At 41.6% G+C, this 27,543-nt stretch overlaps 1 long non-coding RNA gene across 1 annotated transcript in view; it reads right to left on the bottom strand.

Moving 5' to 3' along the window:
* The window catches only part of LOC134807558 (uncharacterized), a 91,229-nt gene extending 65,201 nt beyond the window's left edge, over nucleotides 1–26,028 (bottom strand). Inside the window, exons 1-3 of the long non-coding RNA XR_010148279.1 lie at nucleotides 25,838–26,028; nucleotides 24,415–24,521; nucleotides 21,200–21,259 (exon numbers count right to left, since the gene is read on the bottom strand). This is a non-coding gene — a long non-coding RNA (uncharacterized LOC134807558). The remainder of the gene's footprint in view (nucleotides 1–21,199; nucleotides 21,260–24,414; nucleotides 24,522–25,837) is intronic.
* Nucleotides 26,029–27,543: the final 1,515 nt, after the last annotated feature.

The raw sequence follows: 27,543 nt of genomic DNA on the forward strand, positions 1-27,543 counted from the left end.
TCTTGTCTTTCAATAGAATTTACTGGTTCCAACAATTAGTGACATAAATCCAGGAATGAGAGTGTCAGAGAAAAAAACTAGTCTGTGCCTTATTCCTCCTCCCTTAGCTCTGGGATCATTGAGGTTGTGTTTCTATAATGCAGGAAGCTGCCTTTGATTTTTCTTTTAGAAACTATGCAAAATAAAAAAATTTGAGGGCCGGTGTAACTTCTTGAGAAGGACAAGAAAAAGAGCCAGAATCCCAGTGGTGCCAGAAAGACTTGGGGGCACATAAATCTCAAGGTCAGTCCTGCCTAGGAGCTGAAAGAAATCATAATAAGACTTTGTCTCTTTTCATCTTCAAAGTCCTTCATAAGCTCTAAATCGTGTATCCCACCACACTACTGTAATCATGCGATTTGGCAGAAGCAGGAGACCTTTTATCTCTGGAGCTCAAAGCACTCTATAAATGCCAATTAATCCTTACAACTGCCCTGGGAGGTGATGGAATATCGGCGGACCTACTTTGTACATAGAGAAGTTACGTGATTTGGTCCAACCCACACAGCAAATTGGCAGCAGAAATAAGTTGAGAACTTGATCTGGAGGTTCTATCCCTGGGACATCTAAGGCTGAAAGCCAAGTCTGTATTTAAAGCATCTACATGGTAGCTGGCACATAGTAGATGCTTAGGTAATAATTTTTGAATGAATGAATAAGTTGGATATCCATATTCCCAACTGCCTGATGAATGTGCCTGAGCTGTGCTAACATCCCCAACTCAGGTTCAAATTTCTTATCCAAATTGGCTTTGACTCTTGGGTTTCCATTCATTCATCCTCCAACCAGAACACCTACTATAGCCAAAGCCCTCTCCTAAGCCCAGTAGATAGAGTGGTGAATAACACAGGCAGCAGCCGTCTCTCAAGGAATTTGCATCCTGAGAAAACAAGGTAGACAATAACGAAGAATACAAGTCATGTTAGATAAGAAGAGTGGAGTGATGTGACAGTACATAAAAGCCAATCGCTGGAGACCAAGGGGTCATCCAGTTGCCACTGCAGGTGTAGGGCAAGTGCCAGGGCCCAGGGCACTAAGAATGTTTTTAGTATTCTGGCAACTTAAGGAAAGAAATTCTCATTTGCTTCTATTCCCCTACAATTGACAGCAAGACCTTTAGGTTAAAAAAGGCCTAATGATTTGTCTTCAGAAATAATGAGAGGCAAACTGGTGATATTGTGTTGTAAGGAGTTCAGAGATGGAATAGGTGATAGCGGCTTCTGAGCTACAGGCCAGGGTCAAGACTGGTCCCCAGAGCACTTCTGCACCTGAGCGTTGCCCCAAGGCATAATATTAAAGTCCCATGCATCCCAACAGAGACTGCTTACCTCTTTTATTTGCCAATCTGTCCATTCATTCACTTTATATTTATTGAGTATCTACTATGCGTCAAGCTCCAAGTGCATCTCTGCCCTCAATGGCCCCACCACAAGCCAGGCCAACAATGATCCATCTTGATATGCTTTTCTTTGACACACAGCATGTTTTTTTTAGTTATAAGATGATTTGTGGCCCAGTAGTAATGAAAAAGGGGTCATATAGAGATAAATTATCAGTGGGGTTTTTTTGTTTGTTTTTTATTCCTGTCATAGCAAACTTGTAGTTTTAAAAGTGAACTACTCAGCATCAATGGTAGTTTTTTCTTTTTTTACAAAAAAAAACTTATAGAATTTATTTTTATAGAAGGATTTTTAGGTTTATAGAAAAATTGATCAGAAAGTCCAGAGTGTTCCCATTCCCTCCGTTTCCTTATCTCTCTACTCTGAACCAATCCTGGAAATGTGCTTGTCTGCTTCCATAAAGGAGCTAATAAGATCACTAAGCACATTAACCTCATGCTTTTCAAATCCCTCTAATTTTACAAAAACAATTGTTAGAAGAACTCAGGTTACAGACAAAACTCCTGCCTTTCTGACACAGAATTCAGAGCCAGCTGTGAACACATGAAATTCCATTCAGGCTTATTGGACCTAAGGTGGCATTATTACAAGGAGCAAACTCCAACATCTCTCCTGGGCTCACTTTTCCCCTATCCTGAATTTAATTTCGTGGGGTTGAGGAAGAGGAGGTGGAGGAGATAGCCCTCCAAGTTGGTCCTCCTGGCAATAGTAGCAGCAATACCTAGATGTCTGCAGTGCTAGTGGACTTGACTGTGAAAATGTTTCTATTTTTCTCAAGGTACACATTACCCCAAAGCCCATGAGCCTTGCTTTGAGGAAGCAGCTCTGTAAAGATGGATTCTTTAGTCACGTGTTCCATATCTTCTACTTGCTTCTCCAAGTCACTGTAGTTTCCTCTCTGAACATAACTAAGTGGGCTTAAATTCCATCACATCTGTCCTGCATCGTAACTGAAATTTAGCCTAGGGCAACAAAAATTTTCCTCACAACTGTTCACAGTTCTCTTTTCATTCTATCATAGAATTAACAATGCAGAGTAAGCCCAAAGATAGAGAGTGAAGGAGAAAAGGAGAATTTAAAGCTGAGCTGATCCTCAAATTAAAGACTTGTTCTCCCTAAGTGAGGGTTCTCAGAATAGAATTCCCCTGAGCCTATCTAAGAATATGGCGGTTGGCTCCGAAACTCCTAAGAAAATCAGAAACCACCCAGCACCTCAGGAATGCATTCATAGATCAACTGGAAATGCAGGAAGGGTCCTTTCTTAGAAATCATTTGATCTAGACTCCTGAAGATTTTGTCAATGAAGAAATTGTGGCCCAAAACAGTGAAGAGGCCAGGCAGGCCTGCATCATAGAGTCAGGAGAAAACAGAAACTCAATGTCCTGATTCTTCTCACTTTTCACTATACACAGATGTTGCTCCCTGCACACATGCATACATACTTAAAATCTACTTTCTACAGAGTTTAAGTTCACTTTAATCAGCTACTGACTGAAAATGAACAGGGATGCTTTGGTCAACCAAAGATATGTTCATGTCCAAAACCCCAGAAATAAGCTGGAAAAAAGTAATTGGCATTGCTGGTCCCTGGAAACTGTGTGGCCCTTTCTCCCTGACACTTCCATGCCTGCAAGCAAAATTCTCTGTCACATACATGTGCAATTATCTCTGTTTCCCAGAGATCCTGAGGGCAGCCAGCTAAGGCTAAAAGGCCTCAATGACAGAGAAACTAAAGTTTTCTTCTCTCTATACTCTCTGGGCTGAAAGCTGGGCCTGCCCACTCTGTTCTATCCACTGCCGGTTGTAAATTATGAAATTGTGCTACAATTGATTGGGTGCCAGGTCCTGGACTAGGTGATTTTCTTTTGTCCTCACAATTACCCCTATCTGTCCAATGTGAAAACTGAGACTCAATTAGGTGAACCCACTGGTCTCCCTCCAAAACCTGCTGCTGCCTTCCTGGCCATGTTCTGGTCAACCAGGAGTTGGCTCTTCTCTGTTCTACAAGTGGAGTGGCAGCTGTGAGGACCCCAAAGAAGACCAATTCCAGAAGCCAAGCCAAACATACTGGTGTGCTTTCTGCCCCCAGGAGTTGGAGGAGCTATATCTAAGCTCTTGGACTCAAGACTCACATTATTGAACATCAGGATGGCCAGGCACAGCCAGAATATTACAACTAGGTGCCCCAAATCTACAAAACTTTTCCTCCAAGTCCCAACATTCTATATTTTATGCAATCAATTTCCCTCCTTCTTATAACAGTCTCAGGAGGAGCATTGTGTCCTTTTCCCTGGAAAACCTCTTCTTGCCACTCCTCTTACCAGGTGAGTGACTGGCCCCTGTGGACCTTCTGTGCATTTTACAGAAGTTGTCCTCTTCACGGTATCTTTGCTTTGTGGTGGCAGATTGGGGGTGACATCATCACAGCCATAGCCATATAACACTAGGTCTCTGCTGCCTAGTCTTCCACCATTGAAAATCCACCCCTTCTGTTCATATGTTGTGCTATACCAGTGAGGGGATGTTGGTGTTCGGCGGGATGAATCCATATCTGCAGGTGGATGAAGCAAGGGATTTCACATAAATGATTCTCTAATTCTCACCTAGCTGTGATGGCCTCTAAGCTCCAAGGTCACAGCTCAGGCGGCTGAGCTGACCTTTGAACCCAAATCAGCCTGGCTCACAGCTCATCACTACCTGATGCTGCCTCCTATTTCTAGAACTTTCTCCATTTTGGAGATACTCCCGGAACATCCCTAGACATGGCCTCCCACCTTCCCCACTCCTACTTTCCATGGTGTTTGTTATTGCTCAGTTTTCCTCAAACTTAAGGAACACAGAAAAATAGGGGCCCACAGCTCAGTGTAAAGGAAAGTTTAAAGCTGTGGCTTTCTGTGATCACTTGGTGTCAACACAGTTATGAACCTAGAAGCAAACGTGGGCACTAAAATTCAATGGCACTGGTTAAGTGTTTGGTTATAAGGTAGTCATAGATGTGATCCAAAATCAGGTTGGATTTGGTTTTTTAAAATATCAAGACATTAAATGTATTCAGTAATAAAATTTTGAAATTAAAAAGTCAAAATTTAAAACTTTTCACTGAAATGATGGATTCCCTGGGAACCCATGGCCAGCAAATTAAGCAACAGAGGGGAAGATCACCTTCCCTTACTCACAGATGGGTGCCGGAGGCCCCCTGGACTTCGAGATAGGAGTTTCTGTGTGTGCATGCAGGAAGAGGAGGGACTCTCATAGCTAACATTTATTGAGTGCTTAGTTTGTGCAAGACTGGTTAAGCACATTATATGTTTTATTTATTTAACCCTCCCAGCAATCCTATGAGCTAGGTACTCTTATCTCTGCTTTTACTGATGAATAAATCAAGACCTAGAGAGGTTAAATAATTTGACCAGGGTCGCACAGTTGGTAGAGAAACCCTTGTCTATGGTCAAAGCTCAAGCTGCTAACCTGAACACTAGTTCTCTCTCTCTCCCACACGCAACCCTAATGAGGAATGTCAGCACACTCAGTCAGCCTTGGTTCTCCTCACTTTCTTTTTCCACCTCTGGTTGCACCAGCACTGATTCTGGGCATCACACAAAAAGCCTGCATGGGCACTCCCCACAGCGCCAACTCAGCGTCAGGCCCACGACAGCCACTTAGGAAACACTTGGCTCGTTGTGAAGGAGTAAAATGCTTTAAATAGAGGAGTGTGGTGTGTGTGTATTGCTGTTTGTTTCCATTTTTCTTATTATTCCATTCCCCTTTTTATGGATCACCGAATACTGGCTGGAGCAAATCCAAGCAAGTTATTGACAGAAGGACAAGGAAACCAAAATGAAGATCATATTCCCCAAATAGGCCCCCACATGCCTTCTCCATCTCCTCTGGAACCTGGTGGATTTTTGAAGAGACAAAGCTCTTACATTTCTGTTATGGGGATGAGATTTAGGGCAGAAATTATGAGGCCTAACTGATGCAGGACATTCTCTCTGGCTTGGGGTGGGTGGGCTGTATTCCCGGCTGCTTGGCTCTTTCCTCTCTTCCTTGGTGATTTCAGACAGGCACTAAAGGAGCCCAGAGATATCTCCAGCGGTCACCTGAACCCCAGCTTCGGCGCCCACCTCTGTCACAAAGACACCGTGCAGAGAGACTTGATTGAAAAAGCATATGTTCAAACCTGATTGAACTTGCTAACTTAAAGAGGCATTAAAGTCAGGAAATGAAAAAGAGATGAGCTGTATTAGTTTACCTTCGGGACCCCAGATAGTATATTTATACAGTCACCATGAGGTAACAACATGGAAGGGTTCCAAGGCTTGGCATGATCTAACCTGCAAGTCTATTTTCTTGTTTTCCGGTCTAGAATCCTCTCCTTGTGGGGGCTGAGTGCTGTCTGGTGCTAAACGTTTCCAGCCAGAGAACTTCTAACCTCTCTCTAGAGACACTCCTGAATACATTAGTAAGTTGGATTCTTCTCTTTCTTTTCACCTCACTGCCACTACTTACATTCTTGGTACCAAGCTAAACAAGTCCCCACTTTGGTGGTTTACACGGAAAGGTATTTGCTGTTTGTTATCATGCTCCCTGAAGTCATTTCTGGGTCCTGGCTCTGTGTTTTTGGTTTCTTTAATCTTTCCTCATAAATCAGTCCCTCCGTTCCCTTCATCTTTTTATTGCCTTTCTCTGAACTCTCTCCAATTTGTCTACATATTTCTAGTGCTGGGTGTCTAAACATAATTTGCTGGATGAAAAGTCATATTTGGAGGGACTTCATCAATTTATCTCTTGCCCTGAATCTTTTCAAGGGGTCTTGGGTATAGTTCTAAATACCACTGACCTGTTTACTCCATTAATTAATAATAAATATCCCCTAGAACAACCTGATAATGTTGTCATCAGACTGCATGGCCCAAGACTCCCTTAAAGAAGAGACTGTTGTTGGTTTTCTGTTTTGTTTTGTTTTTTCATATCCTCTGGTACACAGTAATTAACCAGCTTGGAGGGACCCACCTTACACCTTGGTACATTTTTTAATGAGTGGTGTTAAAGAAAGATTTCAGGATATTTTTCACAGGCAACCACAAGCTGATGGTGGAGGGCTGTTTCTAAGTTGGCTGTTTAGATGGGACACACTTCCCTAGACAAACTGTGCTGTTTGTGGTTAAGCTTAACACCTAGTTCACAAAATATGTTTAATAAAGTTTTAAAATGTTCACAAACCCCATTGTGGCCAAGAGTACGGTGAAAGAGGAATTCTTACATACAGGTAATAACTGTGCAAGTTGGCAAAACCTTTTGCAGGGTAATTTGGCAACATGTATCCAAAAGTTTTAAAAGTACATGCTCTTTGACCAATGAGTAACCAATGAGGTTACTTCTAGGAAGTTATCCTTAAAAAAAAATTGAAAAGGGGACAAAGGTGTATGTATAAGATGTTTATCCAAGTATTATTTATACTAATAGGAAAATATTGACAATAGCCTAAAAGATTTTTTTAAAGAGTGATTGGGTAAGTAGAATGGAAATAGGCTACAAAGATGTATATACAAGGATATTTAGCATAGTATTATTTGTAGTAATATGAAAAATTGGAAATAACCTAAAAATTCAACATAGGGTGATTCGTTAAACAAGTGGGTCTAGCTCCATATTTATTGATACAGAACGATGCCTATGGTGGGCAGGCATGGTGGCTCATGCCTGTAATCCCAACACTTTGGGAAGCCAAGGTGGGTGGATCACATGAGATCAGGAGTTCGAGACCTGCCTGGCCAACATGGTGAAACCCCATCTCTACTAAAAAAATACAAAAATTAGTTGGGCGTGATGGCGCACACCTATAGTCTCAGCTACTCGGGAGTCTGAGGAAGGAGAATCACTTGAACTTGGGAGGTGGAGGTTGCAGTGAGCAGTGAGCTGAGATTGCACCACTGCACTACAGCCTGAGTGACAGAGCAAGACTCTGTCAAAAAAACAGAAAGAAAAGAAAAGAGAAGAAGAGGAGAGAAAGGAGGCAGAGAGGGAGGGAGGGAAGGAGGGAGGGAGGAAGAAAGGAAGGAAAAGATGCCTATGGCATATTGAGTTAAAAGAGCTTCTGACGAAGAAGGAGTTATAATGTGATTCCATTTTTATTTAGAAAAATCTCTACCTCGGGCTGGGGCGGTGGCTCATACCCATAATCCCAGCACTTTGGGAGGCCAAGGCGGGCAGATTGTGAGGTCAAGAGATCGAGACTGTCCTGGCCAACATGGTGAAACCCCGTCTCTACTAAAAATACAAAAATTAGCTAGGTGTGGTGGCACACGCCTGTAGTCCCAGCTAGTCGGGAGGCTAAGGCAGGAGAATTGCTTGAACCCGGGAGGCAGAGGTTGCAGTGAGCAGAGATCATGCCGCTGCACTCCACCCTGGTGAAAGAGCGAGACTCCGTTTCAAAAAAAAAAAAAAGAAAGAAAAAGAAAAGAAAAATCTCTACCTCTAAGTTTATGAATATAAATAAATATATATACACATATGAGAGAGAGAGATCTGGAGATAAATATCCCAAAATATTCATAATGGTTGTCTCTAAGCGATAGGCTGAAGGTGACTGCACGTTCTACTTTATTGTCTAATCCCAATCCAATGAGCCTGGTTGCTTGTAAAATTAGCAAAAACAATAAACCTTCCTTTTACTTTTTGAAAATCGAAATTAAAACCGAATCAAGGGCCAGACATGGTGGCTCACACCTATAATCCCAGCCCTTAGGGAGACTGAGGTAGGTGGATTTCTTGAGCCAGGAGTTCCAGGTTGCAATGAGCTAGACCCTGTCTCAAACAACAACAACAACAAACAAACAAAAAAAAACTAGTCAGAATGTACTGGGCTTCTACTACATGCAAAAGATAAATAAGGGTCACTTTCCTGCCTCAGGTAAATACGCAGCTATATGCAGTACTATGAGAACACACACAAGCCACAGAAGGAACCATGACGGGGCCTGGGAAGACTGTGCAAGGCTTTGGAGAGAGGTCATATTTCAGTCAGACCTTGAAGGATGAGCAAAGTAGGGAGGGGCATTCTAAGTCCACCACGCTACCTCTTGAGTATCAAATTTACTTCTTATTAAAAAGAAGAAAAAAAAACTTCCTTCCCAGCATATTGTTTGTCTATCTGTCTAGCATGAATATAGTTACAATAATTTTCTCTGTAACACACAAGCATTTAATGGTTGTGTTTGTATGATCAATGAAACAGTTAATCAATGTATATGACCAGCATTAAGCTGATTTTGCTAACAACCTATTAAAATGGAGAAAATAGAAGACCAAAATAAATAGTTAATAGAAAATCAATTCCAACCAGACTCCCAGTAAGGAAATGTCCTGCTTAACTAAACATGTGGCCAGCACTGAGCTAGGCACGGAAACATTCTTATAAAAGTCCCCAGCCCCTGCCCTCTTCCACACTCACACCCTGACATGTATCCAGCCTTTGTCATCATCTGCACGGGGCTGCTGCCTGTCAACTGAGTGTTGATATGTTCTCTTTGGTGACATTGTGAAATATTGACTCACATCTGATGTTCCCACTCACTTTCTAGATTCTTGGCTCCAAGACAGAACAGTCAATTGAATTCCAGATGCCAGGATGCACGTATCATCAAACGGAGGAACAATCCTCTGTTGAGAGATGATGTTTCTTTCTCCACAGGTGACCTAGGAAAGCAAGGGCATGCTTGTGTGTGGACACTCAGTCATACCATATGTGCTCGGGTTGTGTGCACAGGCTACCAAAAGCCCTTTGCATACTAAGTTCTTGGTTTATCCACAGAGCATTTTGCTGACCTCTCTCCAAAAAAACAAACAAACAAAAAAAAAAACAGCTCCTTAACCTTATTAAACCAAACACTTAAATTCTGAAGCAGCCCAGGAGAATAAGAAGAAACCACTAGAACCCACATTGCTGCACTCTCCTCAGAATGTGATATGTTGGTTAAAACACACACACACTCTGACACACACAATGAAAGTGGCCAAAAAAATAATCAAGATATGCTAGAAGAGAATTATCTTGAATTAAGGGAGGACCAAAGTCTACAGATAGAGCTCAAGAAGTATCAGGAAAGCACAACAATGCAAATGACTCAACATCACAGGACTGTGCACTTAAAAATGGTTAAAATGGGCCTAGTGCAGTGGCTCACACCTGTAATCCCAACATTTTGGGAGGCCGAGGCAAGAGGATTATTTGAGCTCAGGAGTTTGAGACCAGCCTGGGCAACACAGTGAGACCTCATCTCTACAAAAATCAAAATATTAGCCAGGCATGGTGGCATGTGCCTGTAGTCCCAGCAACTTGAGGGGCTGAAGCAGGAGGACTGTTTGAGCCCAGGAGTTCAAGATTGCAGTGAGCTATGATCACATCACTGCACTCCAGCCCGGGTTGACGGAGCTAGAACCTGTTTTTTAAAAAAAGCCCTTGGCAAGATGCACTAGTAAGACTCTCTCCACTTTAACTAGTAAGACTCTCTCCACTTTATCCTCTACCCTACCACCAGAGATGGAGAAAGAGTTCTTCTAAGGTATAAGGCAGACGCTTAATGCCACACAATACTACAGGATATGTGCAGCAGTTATCCCCACCCAATTCCTGGTCCTTTTTCATCCTAAAGCCTCATCTCGCCCCTGAACTTTGCCTTGTCCTTTAACTCCATCCATCTGTCATTACTTTCTTTAGATGAGCCCAAGGATGATGCTGATTTGTAGGTATCAGGGACAGGGGTGAGTCTGAGGGATGGAGTGGGGTGAAGAAAATAGGGCAGTGACATTCCAGAAGTCTCTAGAGGAGGGATAGGAATCCAGGTGGGGATCTAGTTGAAATTGAGGAACTTGAATTATATATTTATTTGGGGTAACACTGGGGTGGGTTGATGGAGATTAGGGAACTTGTGATAAAGTTGCCTACCAAGCACTTTTTTTTTACTTTGAATATTTATTTGAAATGGTGTGGGTTAGGGTTGATGAAACTGTGGAGAGTTTTATTTTATCAAGCTGGTTCGGCCCATGTTAGCTTCCTGTTGACTCCTAGGTCTCTCATCACTCAGTTCAGGCACTACTTTATTTAGTTAGTTAGTTAGCTAGTTAGTTAGTTAGTTGGTTATTTTGAGATGGAGTCTCACTCTGTCTCCCAGGCTGGAGTGCAGTGGCATGATCTCTGCTCACTGCAACCTCCAGGCACTAATTTCTCTTGAGGTTTTTCCCTGACTCCAAGTCTGAATCACATGCCCCTCTTCTGGACTCTTATAACACTTCAGGTATACCTTGACCTAAGAACTTATTACACTCCACTCTTGCTTTCCTTGTCTACCCTGACACTAGACTGCAGCTCCTTCAGGACAAGGAAATGTCTCTCATTCTGCATCCTGAGCACCAAGCACTGTGTCTGGTAAGTGACAAGTGCTCAGTAGTTCTTTTTAAACAAATAATAGGGTAAATGAGCAAAGAATTCATACAATAGGTAATTCACCTCAAAAACATGAGTGGTTACAGAGGGATAATTAGTCTGCTATTCCACACCTCCAGAAACCCTGATGATTAAACCAGAAGAAACAGACTTTTTATATAGTAAGTTACAGCAAACCCACATGTGAATCAGTCATTGAATGAATTAATGAAGTGACAAGTTAATCTAAAACAAGGCTCGGGCAAAATATGAGACAAAACAAAGCAAAATACATGACTTTAATTCCCTAGAGCTGAAGGCACATATCAGGCAGCAACATCATAGTCTTGAAATCTAAGAAAGATCAGGCTGGGATTTGCCAGTCCCAGTTGAATAATAGTGGTTCCAAGAACAGATTGTGGAAGCATCTGATGTTCCTCTCCATGGACCCCAGAATATCCTTTTCTTTCTCATGTTTACTCCAGGACAGCAACAGAGCCACTGTTATTTTTTGTCACTTGTAACCAAATTGAATTCTAATGTATACAGCTTCCTAAAGGAAATTAGTCTTGAACAATGAGCAGGAGTTAACCAAGCACAGAAAAGTAGATAGGGTGTTATAGAAGGGTAAACAAGTTAAGCACAGGTTTGGAGGTGTGACTCTGCACAGTGAGTACATGGAACCATGGATGTGGAGAAGTCCAATATCTGCTGCAAGGCACAGAGAAGCTGGACACAAGCCTGGAAAACATGGGGAAAACTAAGTCTGAGATAACATTGTATGCCACACAAGGGAGCCTGAATTTTATCTTGATTAGGATGGGAAGCCATACACAGTTTTTAGACGGGGAATGATAGACTCAGATTTGCATTTAGAAAGATCACTCTGGAAATAAAGAAGGGAGTGAAAGCCAGCAAGCTGGAGTCAGGTAAGTGACTGATGCAATAGTCCAGACAGAGAGGGCCCTGAAACTTACCTGCACCCTTGGAGCCACATAAAATAAAAATAAGCCTACCCCTAGAAGTCAGAGACAGCAAGGAATCTTGTACTGAGTTATTGCGAAGAATTCATATGCCAGCTCCAGTCCTTTATTTGGACTGAAAAGGATAGAATATAAAGAATAGTGTGTCTTAGAACTGTCTGGTCCAGTTGGCCCCAGCCATCAGACCTGCCTCTGACTCATGAAGCCATCACCCAACAAAAATAATTAATTTCTAGACCTTTTTCTCATTCTAGACCTGTGTCCAGAATCATTTCAACCTGGATCTGCCTTGTCCTTGGTTCTAAGGCCCTTGATGTGGTCTGACAGTCAGCACTCTAAACTCATGCCCAATTCTCTGATACTTACCAGCCATTGCCCCATTTCGTTGTTTTCCTTTGCAAAAAAACCTCTCCCAAAACTTTTAAGTACTAGTTGTCTGCAATCTCCCTTTCCTTCCATTCTGTCTTAAGTCCACCCAACACATACACTGAAACTGTTTTTCTCAAGGTCATAAATGACACGCATGATGATAAATACAATGAATAATTCTCAGTTATCAACCAATTTGACTTAGCAGCATTTTTTTTTTCTGGAGACATCATCTCACTATGGTGCCCAGGTTGGCCTTGAACTCTGGGGCTCAAGTGATCCTCCTGCCTCAGCCTCCCCAGTAGCTGGGACTACAGGCACCTGATGCCATGCCCCTAATCAGCAGCATTTGACACACCTCCTTGTTGATAAACTTTCTTCACTTGCCTTCCAGGATCCACAACTTTTAGTTTCCTCCTATTTGCCTGATTACTCTTCTGTCTCCTTTGCTGGTTCCTCCTCTTCCTCTCTACCTCTTAAATATTGCAGTGTCCCAGGCTCTGTCCTTGGTCTTCTCCATCTACACAAGGGTTTCTCAACTTTGACACTACTGACTTTTTGGCCAGATAATTCTTTGTTGTTGGGGGCTGTGCTAGGCATTATAGGATAGATATATATATAGTAGCATCCCTGCTCTCTGTCCACTAGGTACCAGTAGCAACTACTCCCCACAACCAAAAATGTTTCTAGACATTGTCAAATATCCCCAGGGAAGCACCTCTGGTTGAGAACAAATGCTCTAGGTCTATAGGAAATTCTCTTTACTATAAGTGTCTTAGACCTCAGTGATCTCTTCCAGTCTGAGGTTTTAAATACTATCTATATGCCAATGATTCCCAGTTTTACATATCCAGTCCAGACCTCTCTCTTGAACTTCAAATGGACTAAAATGTTCAAATTCCCATTCAAACATTTTGCTTCAATATCTAGTGGACATCCCAAACTCACTATGCAATCTTCCCCATCTCAGCTGAAGGTAACACCACTCTTCCAGTTGCTCAAACTAAAAGTCTTGGAATAATCCCTGACTTCTCTTTCTTTCACATCCTGCATCCTGCCAAGAAATCCTATTAACTCTACCTTGAAAACACATCCAGAATCTGACCACTTCTTACCACTACTACTACCCTGATCCAAGTCATCATGATCTCACACCTGGGTCGTTGCAGCAGCCTCCTAACTGGTCTCTCCTGATATATCTTTGTGCCTCCACTGTCTACTCTCTGCAAAACAGCCAGAATGAGCCCTTTAAAATATGCCAGATAATTCCACTTCTTGCTCAAAACACTCTGTCTTCTTAACTTATTCAGAGAAAACTCAAACTCCACACAAGTCTCTGCAAGTCTCTTGTCAGTTTTCTGACCTAATAAACTGCTACGCTTAGTTATCATCAACTGAGATGTAAAAGCTGAGGGGGGCAGGTTTGGAAGGAAGATCAGGAGTTCATATTTGGATGTTCTTGTGTCTGGAACTCAGAGGGAGTTCTGGACTAAAGGCACACATTTGGGACTTGTTGGCATAAAGACGGTATTTAAAGACATGAACCTGGAACAGGTCACCAAGGGAGTAGATATAGATAAAGAGGGGCTAGGGCTGAGCCCCGAGGCACCTCAGTATTAAATGGATGGGAAGAAAAGGAGAAACCAGTGATAAAAACTTCAGCTGAATTAAACGTAATGGAGTTTAACTGAGCAATGAATGATTCGTCAACCAGGCAGCCTTCTGAGCCGGAATAGGCTCTGAGATTCCAGCGCAGCCACATGGGGGAAGAAGATTCATGGACAGAAAAAGGAAAGTGATGTATAGGTAATGGAAGTGAGGTAAAAAAACAGCTGGATTGGTTACGGCTCAGCATTTGCCTTATTTGAACATGGTTTGAACAGTTGGCTACATTTGATTGGCCAAGACTCGGTGATTGGCACAACTGTAGGATATGGGTCTGTTTACACCTCCACTTGTTATAGTTCACAAGGTACAGAGAAACCTTTAGGCCAAACTTAAAATATGTAAGGAGGCAGCTTTAGGCTAAATTTGATATAATACCAGCAAAGGAGATTGAAAAGCAGGAATCAGCGAGGTAGAAGGAAAACCAAGTGTGTGTCATATCCTATAAGCTGAGTAAAAAACAGTCTGTCTATGAACAAAATCTGAGTCAAAAGTTTCCCTCAAATTCTAGATTCCTCTTAGAGACTTTTCCAGGAAATGTATAATCAAACTATTTGCATTCCAAATGCAGCCTGCAATGTAAATATCTCTTTCATCACTGCATTATATTGCCCATTAATTTGTCACATACAGTTCTTGTGGTTCAGATTCTTATCTTCATTTAATATGTGTTTTCCTACTTATGATGGTCACAACTTAATTAAATAAACTGGAAGCTTAGGTATAGTATGAATAGGGCATATATATGTAGAAATATCAAACTGACACATATGACTAATATCTGAAATATAGTAATTACATTGTCTAATGATATTAATCTCGTCATTTACCAAAATGAGTAGCTCAGGACCAAAACTTGGGGGAGCTATTTCTAACTCTAAATTTCAACATAACAAACCCTTTTAAACACATAATGGCTAATATTTAATAATCTGGTATTTTATCACACAATATATTAATTATTTGGTTAATTTCAAGGGTTTTGACCAACACTTACTGAGTTCTTGGAACCACTTGACTTGGTTATTTCTTCCATTGATATAGATTAGTATTTAGCTGGCCAGTGTGACATTCATGGGTTATTGTAGCAAGGCATAAACAAAACCAGACTTGGAACCAGTCAGTGTCTTTGTAAGAAAAGAGATGTGTGATATAGTTCTAGCTCACAACAGATAAGTGGTTTCTCAGAAACATTTAGTCCCCTGTAAAACTGAAGCTGCCTCTTCTTTGCTTATGATCACCCTTTTAAATCAGAAGAAGCTTCTAGAAGTTTTATTCCCAAAAAGGTCTTCAAGGCCATATTTCCCTCAAACAATAATTGAGCTCCAGGCACTATCAGCAGTGGAGGATGGCACATGCTTTCATATTACCCACTTCTGATTTCCCTGATACACACTATTATTCTGCAAATTCTTTGAGATAATCACATATCTATGTGTGCCATATTTAACTAAAAGTGTGGAACTAAGTCACCATTCGAAAAAAATTATAAAGCATCATCTTTACATGATGATAAATAGAATCCCAAATCCAAGCTAAATTTCATTCATATTCCTTGGTATTGACTCAGAGTCCATAAAAATGAGTCAGATGCATCTAAAGTTCTTGTAGAACAAACAAGCACAAGCAGTCATGTTTTAGCAATTAGGATGAAGTCAGAGCAAGCATACGTTTCAAATCTGTGAACGACAGGACCCTGGGAGAGTCCACTAAAACGAGAAATGAACAAAGGGTAGACTAATTGTCATACCTCCTAGCTAAGTGGCAGGTATGACTGTGAAGTACTCAATAGCCACTAACTGAATGAATGGATGAACAAAGACCTAGGTTTGTGGTGAAAATTTTTGTTTAAAAACTACAGGATAAATTGAACTAAAGAGTTTCTGCAAAGCAAAGGAAACTACCAACAGAGTAAACAGACAACCTACAGAATGGGAGAACATTTTTGCAAACTATGCATCTGACAAAGGTCTAATATCCAGCATCTATAAGGAACTTAAACAAATTTACAAGAGAAAAACTAACAACTCCATTAAAAAGTGGACAAAGGGCATAGACATTTTCAAAAGAAGATATTTATGCTGCCAACAAGCATATGAAAAAAAGCTCAACATCACCGATCATTAGAGAAATGCAAATCAAAACCACAATGAGATACCATTTCACACTAGTCAGAATGGCTATTATTAAAAAGTCAAAAAATAACAGATGCTGGTGAGGTTGTGGAGAAAAAGGAATGCTTATACATTGTTGTTGGGGGTGTAAATTAGTTCAACCATTGTGGAAAACAATGTGGTAATTCCTCAAAGACCTAAAAATAGAAATACCATTTGAGAAAATAATCTGTACAACAAACCCCATGACACAGGTGTATCTATATAACAAACCTGCACACGTACCGCTGAACTTAAAATAACAGTTAAATTAAATAATAAATAAAGTACAGGATGGATCTTGGCTACTCAGAAGGCTGAGACAGGAGGATTACTTGAGCTCAGGAGTTTGACAGCAGTTTGGACAACATAATAAGATCCCATCTCAAAAAATTAAATTAGGCAGGCATGGTGGCTCACGACTGATTGTAATCCCAGCACTTTGGGAGGCCGAGGCAGGTGGATCACCTGAGGTCAGGAGTTCAAGACCAGCCTGGCCAACATGGTGAAGCCCCGTCTCTACTAAAAATACCAAAAAATAGCCAGGCATGGTGGAGGGCACCTGTAATCCCAGCTACTCAGGAGGCTGAGGCAGGAGAATCACTTGAACCCAGGAGGTGGAGTTTGCAGTGGGCTGAGATCGCACCATTGCACTCCAACCTGGGTGACAAGAGTGAGACTCCATCTCAAAAAATAATAATAATAATTTAATTAAAATTAAATTTAAATTTAAAAATAAGCAGTACACGGCCAGGCATAGTGGCTCACACCTGTAATCTTAGCACTTTGGGAGGCTGAGGCAGGCAGATTGCTTGAGCTCAGGAGTTCCAGACCAGCCTGGGCAACATGGAGAAACCGCGGCTCTATAAAAATGTTTTTAAATGAGCTGGGTGTGGTGGCACATGCCTGTGGTCCCAGATACTTGGTGGGCTGAGGCTGGAGGTTCGCTTGACCCTGGGAGGCTGAGATTGCAGTGAGCCAGGATGGCACCACTGCACTCCAGCCTGGATGACAAAGTGAGACCCTGTCTCCAAAAAGTAAATAAAAATAAGCAGTACACAATGGAAAAAAAAATTTGCTTGACACTGATTCTGAGAAAAAAAAAGACTTGGGAATTTAAATCTACCTCAACCACAAATAAACCAGTATTGTTATAGTGTATAAAAAGTTGATATAATCTTATTCAATGGAAGCTTCCAGATCGAGTGCAGTAATTGTCCCTATACCTTGCATGAATTGGACATCACCTGGAATGTTATGTCTCATTCCAGGAAAGACACAGTAAGAACACTGACAATCCCAACTATCTCCAGGAGATGCTCTGGACTGCTTAGCACAGGGCCTTGGCCCTAAAGCTGCTCAATAAATAAGGACTGAGTTATCCCGAATCAATCCTTCATCATCCTTCCCTCCTATCTCCTGAATTGATGAGGAGTCTGGAAATCATGAAAAATGATTAAAGGAAGTTGAAGGGAGGCAACTTTTGGCTTAATATAGAATATGATTTCTAACAGTGCTGCCCCACAAGGAAATGAAACACCCAACCAAGTAGGGATCTTAGTACAGAGAGTGTTCCAGCAGGTGAGCACTCATGTACCAAGGATGTTACCAAAGGATTGCTTGCAGTAAGTGGGAGACTGAAGCAGGTGCCCTCCAAGAGCTCTTTCAACTCTGAGGTCCCTGAAACAGATGTCAGGGTCTGTAGAGGGGATCTCCATGGCCAGCTCAGGACACTGTAGGGCTGGCCCTCCTCCCTCCTCAATGTGAGCCCCTACTCTATATGCTGAGGAATTCCTCAGAAGGTGACTTTACTGACCTGAGGAATTCCTCAGCATATAGAGTAGGGGCTCACATTGGGGAGGGGTGCTGGGCTTCAGCGGCAGCTTTACCCTTTGTGCAGCCAGGGATAGCCACCTGGTGGGGCTTGTTATGACAGAGTGACCTGCACTGGACACAAGGTAGTGTGTATGCCCTAAATCAGACAGAACATTTATTTTCCCTTACTTAAAATAAATCACTCTACTTGTTTTAAAAGGAAGCTGGGCCGGGCGAGGTGGCTCACGCCTGTGATCCCAGCACTTTGGGAGGCCGAGGCGGGCGGATCACTTGAGGTCAGGAGTTCGAGACCAGCCTGGCCAACATAGTGAAACCCTGTCTCTACTAAAAATCCAAAAATTAGCCGGGCGTGGTGGCGCTCGCCTGTAATCCCAGCTACTTGAGAGGCTGAGGCAGGAGTATTGCTTGAACCCGGGAGGCGGAGGTTGCAGTGAGCCAAGATCATGCCACTGCACTCCAGCCTGGGTGACAGAGCAAGACTCTGTCTCAAAAAATAAAAATAAAAATAAAATAAAAGGAAGCCGTTTTCGAAGTCATTCTTCAAGAAATAATGATCCTTAGCTGGGAACTTTGTACCTGGGTGCCCCTTATTCAAATGCCACGTCTATATACTTTTTAAACTTTACTAGATTAGAGCACAGGTGAAGGAGGTAACAATGGGACCCATTCTGCCTTTCCTCACACAAGCACTCAGTTAAGAGTAAAATGTCCAGCGTAAATTGCTAGAGCCAAAGCAGCTGGAAAATATTTCCATGAAGCAATAGTGACATCTAGTGGTCAGATGAAATAATCACACTCCTGCTCACTTCAAGTGAAGGAGGAAAAAACAAAACCCCAAGCCTTTTTACTCTCCTTTTATACCTCTTATCCAACCATACCTGACAGGGAATTGGTTGAAAAATCAAAAAAGTCAGTAAAACAGAGAATCATTAAAATGATACATGCAGAGCTCACTAAACACTTTAACCTGGAACATACATCTAACTATGCATGTATTCACCAATCATGTGATGCATGGCCAGGGTCTCTTTCCTGAATGCAGATCCACCAAGTTGCTGCTAGTCTCTGTTGCACAAACCAAACCATTGTACATCATATACAGTGCCCAGTGTTTGCTTATTATATGGTGAGAACCTTAAGACACTTGTGAAACAAAATTCCCTCCACTGATTTTTATGATTTTTTTTCTCTTATAGTTGTCTCTCTCACCTTTTATTCAATGATGCTTTTTTGGTAACTCAGTTTTATCGAGCCTTTCCAAAGCTTTCATCTTAGATTGTATAGGAACGGTAACTCTTTCTCTTTGTACTCATATTTCATCTGTTTATTAACTATCTGATCAAATACAAATCCTCCAAACATAAACTGGAACAAATGAAATGGAAGGAAGATGTTTATTTCGATAAGGCTTACCTATGTTCATTTTTTTTCCTAAGCCAGGGGCAGGAGTATTTTTAAATCTGATTTAAATTTCCAACGTCCACTGCAATTATTTCATTTCACCTCTCTCTCACTTTCCTGCAGCGCAATTTCCCCCCACCTCCTTCACTTACAGCCCAAATTCCCATCTCCTGTTCAAATGGAGTAGAGATTCCGTCACTCTCTCCCACCTCTACCTGCTGTACTTCCCCACACCAGCTTCTCAACATTTCTGTTTCTTCAGCCTTCCTTCTTATCTCAAAGAAGAGGAAGCTCCCAAGTGTGCATTTACCATTTGGTGTTTGCCTTTCGTTCACCCATCTGTCCTTCCCTGCGGGACTTTAAACTCCGTGAGGGAAGGAATGTGACTTTACTGGTCTGTGAAGCTCCAGAGTCCCATCCTGGCCTGAGAACATTGCTCTTAGTGTCAATAATATGAGGTCATGGCTCACTGGAGAATCGGGATAACACCGAGGAGAGTGGTTAGTCATGCCTTTGGGAGACCTTGAGGAACACAGGTCGTCTACCAGGAGAAGCTGTAATGTCATGTCCAACTCCAGCTCAGAGTTTTGTGAACTCAGTCGTAACTACGATTTTTCAGTTCCCAAATACCTTGTCAGTTCTCCCTTCACATGGCAAAACACAGTGTGTTAACTAAGGAAGCCAAGCAGCAAACCCATGGTGTCTCTTACTCTGACAGTCCACCCTATCCCTTGACACTATCCCAGACTTTTGTCTTGAAAGCGTAGCCTAACACCTTTAAAGAACCAAGGCTAATGAAGTTTGCATATCTTTAGGGAAGTCCAAGTGCCTTTCACTGGGCCATCAAGTGCTTTTGGCAAGAAAGATAAGGCAATAGGAGAGCCAATGTAAAGCAATTCGTTAAGATAATAGAAGAAATGGAAAGGCATTATGCTAATGTTCGCAAATGTATGCCCAATTAAGGCTAATCTGCCTTGGGGCGATAATGCCTGATCCCTACATTGGACAGAAAGGAATATTTGGAAGTTTTTCTGCCAGCCTAGTCAAATTCAATTCTGTGTGAATATTAGCCCTTGTGAGTAATAACAGACCTCTTTAGCATCCACTAATTCATATTCTTTAACACACCATCGTTTTTCCCTCAGATTAGAAACATACTTTTTTTTCTCTTTAGGCTAAAACACGCCATTGTTCTGAGGTCCTTTCCGGCTTTATCTAAGAGTGAAAAACAATGCCAAGCGGCCCTTGCCTCTTTCATACACCATGCCCATTAGCTGTACCCCTGTTAACGGGTCTTGGCTTCCATTTCCTGCAAAACTATGACTTTTTAATAATCATGGCCCTTTTGTTCCCAAAGCAACTTAAAAGAGGAGGGACACCAGTGTGGGTCACTGTATTTTAGGATCTAGTTGCCCATGTGGTGTCCACACACCATGAGAGGCCAGCAGTTGTTCCAGTCCAACCCTGACTCTGAGAGAGAAAGATTTTCTGAGTGTCTGTAGTACAGTATCCTCTCCCGTTGCCTCCCAGGTCACAATCTTCCATTACATCACATTAGTGCAGTGGTTTGGGGGTTGCGGGGGACAGGCTTTTAGAAGGACCGTCACCAAGTGGTTAAGAATAAGGGAGCTACAGCCACACACCCAGGTTCAATTTCATCCTCTGCCACTCTCTGGCTCTATGACCTTGAGAAGGTAACATCCTCTCCAAGCTCCAGTTTCCTCATCTATTGCAGAAGAAGGAACACTAAAGCCAGGCGTGGTGGCACGCGCCTGTAGTCCCAGCATTTTGGGAGGCCAAGGCAGGAGGATCACTTGAGCCCAGGAGTTCAAGATTACACCGAGCTATGATTGTGCCACTGCACTTCAGCCTGCGTGGAAAAGTGAGACCCTGTCTCTTAAAAATAAAAGAAGAAACACTGGTACTTACTCTGAGGGGTGGTTATGAGAATTAAAGGAGGCAATCCATGTAAGGCTTTTAGCACAGTGCCTGTCAAACAGGAAGCACTCAATAAATATTAATTGTTATTTTGTGTTTATCTTCCTTCACTATCCCATAGACTCATAATTCTCAAAATTTATGGTCTCTAAACCTCTTTAGACAAACTTTAAACTTAACATAAGCTCTCAAAAATTATGAGGACCCTAAAGAGCTTATACATGATATCTTTTATTTAGTGTATTATAAGTAAAGTCAAAATATTTTAATTCTTTTAAAAATACAATAAATCCATTATCATAAATAAGATTCTATGAAAAATAACCACATTTTCCAAAACAAAAATATTTGGTGAAAGAGCAGTATTGCTTTACATTTTTGCAAATCTCTTTCATATGTGGTTTAATAGAAGACAGCTGGGTTCTCCTATCTGCTCCTGCATTCAAGCTGTTGTGATATCACACATTATGCAGCCTCTGAAAACCTCCTTGTATACTTGTGAGAAAATGGGAGTGAAAAAGGCAAATCACGCCCTGATGTTGCTATGAAAATAGTATGACCTCTCGGACTTTATGAAAGAACCCTGGAGCAGTGTCCAGATTTTCTGGTGTCAATATCAGCACCGCAGAGTCTCAAGTTCCAAGTCAGTTCATTGTTGGAGTTGGGAGAATTTTCCCAGACTATAAGGCCAAGAGAATTGGATGTGAAAACAACTGCTGGTGCAACTGTGACTAGGCCCTAATTAAATAAGGCAGGAAAACCCTTAATCCCAACCTCACCATATACCCTCCGGTTCAGAAACTCAGGCCTGAGCCATGCAGAAGCCAGACCCCTGTTGTTCTGCCATTTGGATGAAGCTTGTTTGTGAATAAAATACTGGAATCCATCCATTTCTCCGGAGTGACCATTAGCAACTGTTTTTTTTTAATTGCTTTTCTTGTTTTTGTTTTTTTAATTTGTTTTAGAAGACAGTCAATTCAAAAAAAATTTTCTTGATGTAATTCCTTTTTCAAAAATTATCTTTTTAAATTCTGGAAATCCAATGTTTATGACTTAAGCCTTGTTATTTTTATACTATTAAAGGTTTGGGGTTTAAGGCTTTGTTTTGTGTTTTTGGCAAGCCTTTAAACAAATATTGTTGTTGAATAAGAACCTCTTCAAATGTTTTACTCATTCTTTATTGACCTTTCAAGATACACACAGTAGTGACATCACAGCCACCATGTCTAGCAGTGACACTCCAAACCATTTACCAGGCAAACTTAAGCAGTGGTTCATTCTCTGCACCTGGTGGGGATGGACAGTCTCTCCTGGAGGGGATCCATTGGTTACCTCTAAGATAATTTCAAAAGAAGGTGGAACTGGGACTCTCTGGGGCTGACTACTTTCTCAGGGAGAGGCATCAGGTGCAAAGCTGTTTTTATCTCTTCAAAGCTCTACAACACAGGCTAGTCTTCCCCTCCCCAACTATTTCTAGAAATTTGAAATGTTATTGTATCAGTCAAGACTAAATTGCTGGCACCAAACCCAAATTGAAGAGAAGACTTTTGGAGGGTAAGGGGTGGAGTATCCTCATTTATTGGAAACACTTTGCAATCATTCCACTCAATTTAGGAGGGCTGTGAAAATATAAGCATAAATAAAAATAATATATAAAACAACATAAACAATACAAATAACATCATGTATGGATTTTTGGCTGTGAAAATTATAACAGCAACTTATTACTATGAACAGCATGCTAAGTAAAAATGGTCCTATTCTTAGCTGAAGCACATTCTAATCTCTAGGTCTGTCTCTATCTCTGTCTTTCTAAATTATCTATACTATTTCTATACCTATACCTATATCTCTCTACATATGTAGCTCAGAAACTTTGTACTTGCTGTTTCCTCTTTCTGGAACATTCTTTCCCCCAAATACATGGATGAGGCCTTCTGACACTATAGCAGTCCCTAACAGCAGCTGTGGGCTCTCCTGTGATTCTCATATCAGTGAGCCTCCTACACCAATGATATACTCCATGCACATGGTGGGGGTTAGGGGATTGGGAACATACGGCAACTTGCCAATGTCAGAATGTTATTTTAAGTCACTTAATTCCACCGAGCTACAGATTTTCATCAGTGAAAAAAAAGAGTGGTCCAGACTGGTAGTTTCCAAACTCTGTTCCCCAGAACCCCAAGATCTCCCCCAAAGCAACTTCAGGGGTAATGCTGGCAATCAGAGAGGAAACCAGTGCGCAGAGCTCTGGCCTCTCTGCCCCCACCTGAATGAGGGTAGTGGTTCAGTTGTACTCCAAAAGTCCAGATATTCACCCTAAAACATACAGGGATTTAGTATGTGATTATAAAGGTGGCATTTTTAATCAATAGGGGAAAGATTAATAAATGGTGCTGGCACCACTAGGTAACTATTTGGAAAAAATAAATGTTAAGATGGAACCTTAGTTCCCAACTTACACAAAAGTAAATTCCAAATGAGTCAGATTTAAACATAAAAAATGAAACCATAAAACTAGTAGAAGGAAAAAATTAAAGAACTTTAAAATAACCACAAAGAAGTAGAGAGAGCCTTTCCAAACATCACACAAAACTCAGAAGCTATAATAGAAAAGATTAATAGATATGACCAAATAAAAATGACCTTAAATCTATATACATGTCAGTAAATCAGCATGAACAAAGTCAAAAGATAATTGACAAAATGAGAAAAATATTGTGACACAGATTACAGACAAGGATGTTTTTCTTAATGCATAAAAAACTCACAAATCAGTAAGAAAAAGGCTGGGTGTGGTGGCTCATGCCTCTAATCCCAGCACTTTGGGAGGCCAAGGCAGGCTGATCACGAGGTCAGGAGATCAAGACCATCCTGGCTAACATGGTGAAACCCCCATCTCTACTAAAAAAAAAATACAAAAATTAGCCAGGCGTGGTGGCAGGCACCTGTAGTCCCAGCTACACGGGAGGCTGAGGCAGGAGAATGGCATGAACCCGGGAGGCGGAGCTTGCAGTGAGCCGAGATTGCACCACTGCACTCCAGCCTGGGCAACAGAGTGAGACTCCGTCTCAAAAAAAAAAAAAAAAACCAGTAAGAAAAAAAACAGCAAGAATGAGCAAAGCCTATGAACAAAGGACATATAAATAACTTTTAAATATATGTCAACCTTATGCATATTTTTCAAACATACATTAAGTACTCACCCAATCAGAAAAGATCAAAAAATTTGATAAGATTCTCAGTAATGTGGGGGTAGGAGGAATTGGGCACTTCCTTACATTGCTGATGGAAGCAGAAACTTATGGAACATCTGTGGAGAGCAATTTGGCAACATGTATCAAAATTTTAAATGTGCATTGTTGACAAGTAATTCCATGTCTTAGAATTTATTCTTTAGCTAACTTCCTTATTAGCAATATTACATCATATGTACAAGGATATGCATATTCCATAGATATGAAATTGGAAGCAAACAAATAATCTAATAATAGATTAGAGAATAAATGTATTGTGCACAGACCTGAAATGGAAATCTATGCAGCAGTAAAAAAGAACGAGGTGGCTCTACTTGCACTGTTCTGGAACAATCTCCATGGTACATAGTGAAAAAGGAAAGTTCAGAAGGTTATTGTGTTACTGCTTACGAAAGTGTGTGTGTGAGAATGTGCTTGAATATGCATAAAACATCTCTGAAAGGATACAAAAGAAAGGAGTAACATCGGTTTCCTGTGGGTAGAAGCTTTGAGTGGACAGGGGACAAGGGGTGGAGGGAGACCTAGTTTTCCTATGTGCTTTTTCGTACATGTTAAATTTTCACCATGTGCAAATATTATCTACTTAAAGTAAAAGTCTAAACAATAATTTTATAATGTTCTGCTCCTTAAAAACCTTTGAAAATCATTGAGCTACATGATGCCTAGGATTGCCATTAGTAATGTTTATTATTGTGATATAACCACTTTTTATTAAATAATATGATTCTGTAATTTGTTTCACACTTGACAAATGTACTAGAAATTCTGCTCCATAGCTATACATGCAACAAAAATCTTTACACTTTTCACCATCTGTTAAATTCTGTTGCATAGACATTTGTGGAGTTCATCACATACGTTATATGTAGCTCAACCTTCCCCAGACCTTAGCAACTTCTTGGTCCAGATAGGGTCCCTGCAGCAACAATGACTCAACACTGTTCTCACAGACATATTTTGAAACAGGGCCTATAAAGTCCTCCCATCCCCTTAACTGGGCAAGGTTTTCTTTTTATATGTATATATATATATATTTTTATTATACTTTAAGTTCTAGGGTACATGTGCACAACGTGCAGGTTTGTTACATATGTATACATGTGCCATGTTGGTGTGCTGCACCCATTAACTCGTCATTTATATTAGGTATATCTCCTAATGCTATCCGGTTTTCTTGAAATCTTCAGGGGGTGCCTCTCATGTGTTCCCAAACAAGTATGCTCCCAGCAGGTACTCCCACGGCTCTGCTGAACACTGCAGGTCCCGTGAGACCCACTTTCTCACCCAGCCCTGCTGCTTCCCCGCAGACGCCATTAGGGATGCCCTAGAGCCCCCCCGCCCCCGACCCCCCCGTGAGAAAGCTGCCGCTCACCTGGGGGAGATGGAGCGAATGCCACGCTCTGTTTCCATTGCGTTCTGTCAGACAAATCCCACAAATATGCTGCTTGGGCTCCCAGATTTTATGGAACTTGGTGACACAGCTCTTCATGTTTCGCTCACAGTCACTCTGCCCTCAACAGGACTCCTCCGGGAATGCAGATGGAACCGGAATGGTAGACAAAACTGGGGAAAGACAATCACCTCTCCTTCTGTGATGAGAATATAAGACCAAAGAAGACTCAAAGGGCTTGAGGAAAGAACCATCTTCAGAAAACAAGAACCATGTTCCTTGACTCTGTCACCTCTCTACGCCACCTATTATTATCATGGGAAGACGGAGCCAAAACTGAGAGAGCAGTTTAGGAGAGGTTTGAGTCACTGGAAAGTAAAAAATAATCCTGACTACTGTTCACTGATACAGCCACCATTTTGCCCTTATAATCTGTAATCTTCACAACACCTCTGTTCCAGTTAAGAGTTTTTCAACATGAGTGGTAGAAAATCTGACCAAACTGGCTAAACCCCAAAATTGGAATGTTAGCTGATATAGTAAATAAGATGAGACAAATTGGCTTTGGGCGTGGCCTGATCCAGAGCTCACAGGCCCTGAAAGCAGCCTGCTTTCTCTCTGTTTCTCAGCTCTGCTTGCTGAGTGTTAACTCTTCTCCAACAAGCTCTCCCCTCATGGTTACAAGAGAGCTGCCAGCAACAACTCCTGGGCTTTTTCCTTCCAGGTTAAATTCTGTTGCATATTCATTTATGGAGTTAATCACTTAAGCTATATGTAACCCAATTTTCCCCAAACCTTAGCAACTTAGGACCAAATCCAGTAGAAATGAGTGAGTCTGCTTACGTGAGAGTTCAAAACAAGAGCCTAGGAATTGAGCTTCTTTTCCTGTGGCTCATCCATGGGTCAGACACCATGGTGAGGAGGAGGAAGAGTGCTGAGTGTCTGAGCTCAGGCCCTGTGCTCCCTCCAGGGCCATCACTGTCACCGGAAGTACATGGGCAGAGGTGGAGGAGGGCTGGCTCCCCAAGCAAAATTAGGGCAGTGTTGCCAAAGCATAGTAAATTCTGGGCAGCAAAGACGGCAATTGTCCACAACAAACCCTATGAGATTGAAATTATTCTCATTGTACAGATGTGGAAATTGAAGGTCTCAGATGTTAAGTAACTTGCCCCAAATCATATAGTGGCATAGATTGGATTTTACCTCATTAATGTGTGCGATGAGACTAAAAGGATAGGTAGGTATCTGCCAGGCAGACTGAAGCAAGGAGGGTGCTCGAAGCAAGGATTTATGAATACACAGCAGTATGAGGGCATTAGCGGAGTGGGGGGCCTTCAGGGAACTTGGAGTTATGGGCAAAGTTATAAGACAGTGTAGCAAAGGAAAAGCTCAGGCTCTGGTGTCAGATAGATCCAGATGTTATTTGCCAGCTAAATAGGTTGCAGTGAGCAGGTTGCAGTGAGCTGAGATTGCGCTACTGCACTCCAGCCTGGGCGACAGAGCAAGACCCTGTCTCAAAAACAAAAACAAAAAAAATTACTAAGGGAGGTTTGTTTGTTTTTTTGCTTTGTTTCACATTTTAATATAGATTTCTGGACTCTCCAGGGATAGAGAGATTCCTAGGTTGAGGTATCAGGAAGTTTCCTCCCAGAAAACTGTTGATCACATAGGGGAATTCATCCACCTCC

The sequence above is a fragment of the Pan troglodytes genome, chromosome 10 (genome assembly GCF_028858775.2).
Source record: "Pan troglodytes isolate AG18354 chromosome 10, NHGRI_mPanTro3-v2.0_pri, whole genome shotgun sequence".
NCBI classification, from domain to species: domain Eukaryota; kingdom Metazoa; phylum Chordata; class Mammalia; order Primates; family Hominidae; genus Pan; species Pan troglodytes.